Source organism: Erpetoichthys calabaricus, chromosome 5 (assembly GCF_900747795.2).
Source record: "Erpetoichthys calabaricus chromosome 5, fErpCal1.3, whole genome shotgun sequence".
Classification (NCBI taxonomy): Eukaryota; Metazoa; Chordata; class Cladistia; order Polypteriformes; family Polypteridae; genus Erpetoichthys; species Erpetoichthys calabaricus.
Genome location: NC_041398.2, coordinates 71,343,932 through 71,350,786, shown reverse-complemented (window position 1 = coordinate 71,350,786; position 6,855 = coordinate 71,343,932). Strand labels below are relative to the sequence as shown.

At 35.4% G+C, this 6,855-nt stretch overlaps 1 protein-coding gene across 1 annotated transcript in view; it reads left to right on the top strand.

Moving 5' to 3' along the window:
• Window positions 1-1,228: 1,228 nt before the first annotated feature.
• sclt1 (sodium channel and clathrin linker 1) overlaps window positions 1,229-6,855 on the top strand; it is an 84,928-nt gene continuing 79,301 nt past the window's right edge. The window contains exon 1 of the mRNA XM_028801675.2: window positions 1,229-1,334. The gene's annotated coding sequence lies outside the window, so the exon portion shown is untranslated. The remainder of the gene's footprint in view (window positions 1,335-6,855) is intronic.

Here is a 6,855-nt window from a genome sequence, read left to right as displayed (position 1 = left end):
AATGAATGAGAGGGGAACTGGAAGAACCATTAAGTTTAAATCTATTCTGGTCCACAAAACACATGGATAATGTTCTCACAAAAGGAAACTACAGTGCAATTAAAAGAATGCAAGCATTAACAAGCCAAATAGTTCAATATCAAGTTTCATTATCAGCATGGACTGCTTTCTAATCAGGAAACTAGTTGGAATAAAAACCTGCAGCCACTGTGGCCCACCAGGACTGTGATTGAGAACCCCTGGTATAAGTAAATAGACAATACAGCATAAAGGTTTGGGGCAGCAAACGTCGAACCCTGTATAGTTGTTTGAAATAAGAAACAAACTTGAGTCCAGTTGTGACTACCCAAAGATAAAAAAACAAACAAACAAAACAATGAAAATAAAGATGAACATTTAAAGGTGTGGAGTTTGGTCTGTCTTGTACGGTTGCAAACTGTGTGCAAAACAATAGACGGTATGTTAGATTTTCTATTCTTTTAAAGAAAGGTAAAAATTTCCTGGACTGATAAAGTAACAAAGGAATATTAAAGCGAGAACAGGTGAAATAACATTTACTAAACGAGATACAGACAAGTACCATGTTTGTGACATATCATCTGAGTTGGAGGCATTAAAAGTGTTGTTTTGCTGGGTAAAATCAATGGAAGGAGAGTTATTTACAACATCCTAGTACTACAGAGTAAGGCAGAGAAACACTATCAGTGGAACTGCTGTGAGATGGTTCGGGAACATCATGAAGTTACCGTGATCGCCAAAGTCTGCATTGGAAATGCCACTTTGAGACAGAGAGAGCGCGACAGAGGGGCGTCCAAACAGCGCTTGAATATGCAGGTGATCGAACACGCAAATCTCAGTATCTAATAAGAAAACCGATGGAGTTTATGGACATCATCTGCACCTGGGAAGAACGCGTCGTTTAAATTCTTATGGTGGCGAACGAATAGGAATGTTAAAAAGGGGAGACAGATAGGTACCCTAACGTAACGAGTTACTTCTTGAAATGGAAAGAGGCATGGTGAGCGGACAAGCTAAACAGCCATCCGTTCATTCCTGTCCATTCCACTAGAATGTGACGTGGATTAACTTTAATGTTTATTGTGATGTACTTTAATTAAAACATTGTCTTTTCATGTAAAATATTTTTGAATGTGTCTAATAAAATAGTTGTTACCATAGAAACTGTTGTCCCTAGAAAGGGAGTGTGGTGTGGTGTGGTTGTTTCCAGTCGGACTTAATAATTTAGCACAACCATTGGGCTCAAGACAATCGGTGATTGGTTTCCACTTCAAAACAGACAGCGGAGGAAGTTTAAACAGGAGGAAACTGTGCAGGTATATCGTTTGCCTTTTTGCCTTGAACTGCTAATAAGAGTTTATTTCTAGTGACATTTATTAAATGTTTTGTGATATATAGTGTAATCGTCTTTAAGAGAAACGTCATTTTGTGTGGTCTTGCTATGTTGAAACGGTTTGCTCTACAAGAAAATAGCTAATAGCTGCGCTGTGGTTACTAAGGGTAACGAGCGACTCACCTGGCACCTTCTGATTCTGATTGCAGCCGTTTGGCTTTGCTTAATGGACGTGATAAGATGTTAGGAGCTGCTCGTTTAGTTTCACTGTTGCTCTGATAAAGAGAGCTGTTTCGACAGCTGTGTCTCCCAAAGGTTGTCTTTTTCATGCATATAGTATTATGAGATGCAAGATGGGACAAGCGTCGTGATTTTACTGAGTAATACTATTAGCTAAAAAGGTTAAAGTTAGACCGTGGTATCTATCATTTAATGCTGTAAACTTTTTGAATTGACTCTATTCTACCTGCATATTTTATAGAGTACATTTTTGACAAAACAAGTTATTTTTGTGCGTTGGCTAAGCATGCTGAAGTTTCAAATGATTACATAAAAAGGCCTTCAGCAAAACTGAAACGAAAAGTCAGGTAAACCCAGACTGACACTGCCAAGTCAGAAGTCCCGACCCCCCAACCACACTTCTTTTTCATATTTGTGTGTTAGTGTTTAAGGGGAGGTGGTTGTTTGTTTGTTTAATATTTCTTGAGCTTCTTTAAATTATCAATTTGGAAAAATACAGTTCTATCTTCCTGACAAATGTGTTAATGTGAACACATGAAAGCCGTTACAGTCTGTGCCTTAAAAAAAAACCAAAACTATGATAATGGAATTTTGGGGCATACACCACATACTCGAGTGTGGTCACAGCCTGTATGGCGTTTACATGTTTTCCCCCATCAGTGTGGGTTTTACTTACACATTTCTTAGATGTGGAGGTCCAGTGTAATTGGTTGAAGATGTTGTTTGTGTAAGTGTGCCCTGTGACGAAGTGATGGTCAGTCGAGGTTTGGGACGAGACTTCTACATACAGCCACTGACCTGCACACTGAACTTAAAAGCTACATATAGACTCGGCTGTGTCTGTGTACATGCATTCTCGATCGTAATGGACAAAACCCACAATATTCTTTATATGATGATCCCTGTATGAGAGGAGAAGCAATATAGAGACATGTCTAATCTGAACACAGATACAGAAACAGGACGTTAAAGCTATAAAGTCTTGAAGATACATCAATTAAACATTTGAAACATGGGCTCATTTTTATTTTAATTTTTCTTTCACCCTAACATGAGCAGTGGCCCCTTAACATTAAATAAAAGCAGATCATATTAGCGTGCAAGGTTACATACTTTAATTATGTGACCTTTTTTGTTTTTTTATTTTTTGTGTGATATTCATTATTTTGTATATATCCTGAAGTAAATAAGAGTTAATTTATTAAAAATTGACAGGATCAGTTATTAAACATCTTTTCAGTTTACATTTAAAATACTGCACTGATTCACCCAGTATATATTGAATACTTGGTTTGTAACAGAGAGATTCGTGACACTATGAAAATTTTAAACTTTTCAAATTTGGTAATTTCCTTTGTTTTTTTTCTTTTTACATATTGTTTTATGCGTTATTTTGTAATAAATACATTACAGAACAGTTGGAGATATAGTGGATTCAACTCACATCCGTTATCCCCTCCACCATCCATCCCAGAGAGTAGAAAATGAATTTGAGGTAACCAGTCACAGGTACTGAGGCATCCTAAAGGTTAAAAGATCCACAATGCTATTTAAATGTGACATTTAATAAATGTCTGCCATACTCTTAAGTTTTGGACAGTTCCTTTTAAAGCTGATTTTTATAACTTACAATATACAGTGTATAACAAAAAAAGTATAAAAATGACGGAGTGGTGTCTCTGAGGGTAAGGATCTGCGCTGGTATCTGGAAGGTTGCCAGTTGAAATCCCCATTACTGCTAAAAATGATCCTATTCTGCTGGGCCCTTGAGTAAGGCCCTTAACCTGCAGTTGCTCCAGGGGCGCTGTACAATTGCTGACTCTGTGCTCTGACCCCAAGGTGTATGCAAAAACTATCAAATTTCTAATACAAGAACTTGTATAAAGGTGAAATAAAGAACAAACAAAAAAATGATGTAATAAAACTCTAAGGTCTCTGTGTCTAGTCCCTTCTGAGCAATCTGATTGGTTAGTTTGGCTTTGGTTATGCAACAAAAAAGGAAGTGTGAATGTGAGACGCACAAGGAGGAGTAAAGGCATATAAGACTTGCTGAGAGAGTCCTCTTCCAAGGTAGTTTAGTATAAAACCACACAGGACGTGAGAAGGGTGCCATGAAAATAACAACATAGTGTGAGAAGCAGGTTTTATGGGAATACGGTCGAGAGAGGGGGTGCACCAGCTAAGAGACGTTCACACATGGAAATACAGAGGGAAGGTGCTGAAAATACATGTAAAACAACATATAGCAAATATTCTTTAATTATAAAGAATAATTTGCTAGAAAAATAGTTTATTACACAGTAAAGACCTATCCAGTAGTACTCTGAATAGCACTGTGGAGTTAGGGCTGATTGTATTTCCAAAATTGGGCTATGTTTTGCACAAATTTTTGAGTATATTTTATCAGTAGCTGCTTTCTACTGATTATCTGAAATTTAACTGAAGATACAGTCCTGACTAGATAATAATGTCTTGTTTAACACTTCCCATTAGATTCCTAAAATTAAATGTGAAAAGTTTTTTTAATTGTTTGTGTAATCGAAATGACTAAATATGTGAACTAGAGATAACTGATAAAACGTAAGCTAATACTCAGAACATAAGAATTTTGACAAATGAATCGAGACCATTCAGTCCATCAAGCCCATTTGTTTAACTAATATCTAAGCTGTCCCAGTATCACATTCAGATATGTCTTAAAGGCTGTCAGTGTTTCTGATTCAACTACATGTCTCGTTTGTTTGTTCCTTATACTCTTTGCATAAAGAAGCTTCCTGGCTTCAGTTTTTAATACACTTCCCCTTATTTTTCCCCATGCAGTCTCCTCTGCTCAGGAGTAAACAGATTTAAATCTCTGAATCTGTCAGAGTACAACCTTAAGTAGTGGGTGGCATCTGGTTGCACAGCTTCAAGTGCGCTATGTCTTTTGTTGTAATGTGGTGATCAGAACTGCACACAATACTCCAAATGCGGTCTTACTAGTGCATTATATAGTCTAAGAATAATGTCCATTGATTTATATTCAACTCTTTACAATCTTTAAAATGTAACCTAATATATCACAGTATTTGCCTTTTTAATTGCTTCTGCATATTGCTTAGACAATATAAATATTGCCTCAACGTAACCCACTAAATTCTTTTCAGAGGTTGCTTCAGTGGTGTCTCCCATCTTGTATGTATAGTAGCAATGACATATAAGAATGGTGATAAGGGACGACACTGTCTAGTTAAATGAAATCTTACTCAATGCAGTGGATAGTACTGACTGTATAACATTTTACAAATTTATAAAGTCTATGTTCAGACTTTCTCTAAGGTAATTTTTCAGAAAAAAAGTGAAATACGTTTAAAAATTAAAAGTAAAGTAAGCTAATCTAGGATAATATATAGTACATTTAAAAATAAAAAAGAGTAAACAGAGCCGAATTTAATTTGACAGCAAGTAGGGGGACTTTAGCAGTGGGTTAATAAAGAATGATATGGATTACCTGATTTTTTTTCTTCTTTTTCTTACCATGTTCCAAGCACTAAATTTATTCACTGATATTTCTGTCAGTAATGTAAAAGTAAATACTACTTAAAATTAAAAAATCAATGGTGTATAACAATATCATTCAGGATATCTTTATTTACACATATTCTTGATAGCTACATTTAATAACAACAAACATTTTCAGTTCTGTTGGTCCGTAAATCACTTTTTGTCGGGTTTGTGACATTTGCCTCAGTATATGTTGGAAACATTAACTGGTTAGTCAGACTTACTGTTGAGTTACCTTTAATGGGCAAGTCAAATTACAAATGTCACAAACTATTGTAATGGTGGAATTTTCCAAATCACTACTTTTTAAAATATTTGTCTAAAGCAAACAACCACTACCATATCTAAATATAAATGCAATAGCTAAATTTTACTTTATCTTTTTAAAAATGACTACCATATTCTAATATATAAAGGACTAGATGAATACCCGTGCTTTGCTATGGGATAGCAACAGGAAAAATGTGTTGTAAAATATACAGAGTGACAGTATACATCCTGTAAAGGTCATAAGGCAAGATTTAGCACATAAACGAAACAAAATAGGCTACTAATTATTGCTTGAAATGGTTTACTCAAATATAAGCTGTTTTAAGTATAGAAGACTTAAACAATGATGATCAAAACTTGTTTTGGACTAAAGCCCCAGTGATACCGAGGCTTGGTGCGGTAGGGGTCACCTGTCCGCATCATGGTGTACGGCTGAAACCTCCGCCAGTTATTAGAGACGTTGCTAACAACGTCAACCTGCATCTCAGCGGACAGAAAGGCAGTGCTGTGCACAGCGCAGGCCAGCGAGGAGAATAGGCACGCGGCGTCACCGCTCATCCCCTCACTCGGTGAGGGAACCATTATTTTGTCAATATAAATCATTTCTTCCTTGGTCATAGTTTTACGGGTTTATTTAAAGAGGTATAAACTTAATAGAAGAATTCGTGAAGAAAGTATGAAAAAGAATAAATAAAAAAAAAAGTATGAAAATCAAAATCCTCAAAAAAAATACATTTGCTTTAATATACCTTGGAATAACTAAATTATTTTAAAAAGATAAATAAATGGCAAATTATTAATGCTTTGTGGAAACTCGAAAATATCAAAACAAAACTTGTACTCTTCAGAAAAATTTAAGTATTTTTAATTTACTCTGAAGAAATTTATTTTAGAAAGAAATGGACTGAATGGGTCTAAAATACTATAAGAAATTTCACACTTGGACCCCTAAATTTTTAAAACCGTTTGTTAGCGAGCACCTATGGGCCAAGTGTAACCTACATTCCAAATTTCAAGTCCCAAGTCCTCATGGTTCGGGAGATTTTGTGATGAGTAAGTCAGTGGTATTGGCTTATATATTTTCTGGACCCTTCTGACTCGCAATGTAAGACATTTATTAAGCATAATGGACCTGCTACACCACACAGACAGGCAGAAAATCATAATGGATAAGAAATTATACAGAAAACCAGAAAGTTACAAGTTATTTCCCTATCACATACAGAATATAATATAGTATATTTATGTAGCCTGCCTGTGCTCCAACTAAGTAAACATTTTAGTAAAAGCTCTGCCCATAAGACACTTCACAACTGTAAGCCACATTTACAGTAATTCACTAGAAATTGTTAAAATGTTAAAATATTTAATAGAAAAGAACCAGAAAAAAACATATTTACAGAGTGTCTTTACTAATAATGAAGCAATTATGACCTTGAAGGCAAAAAATA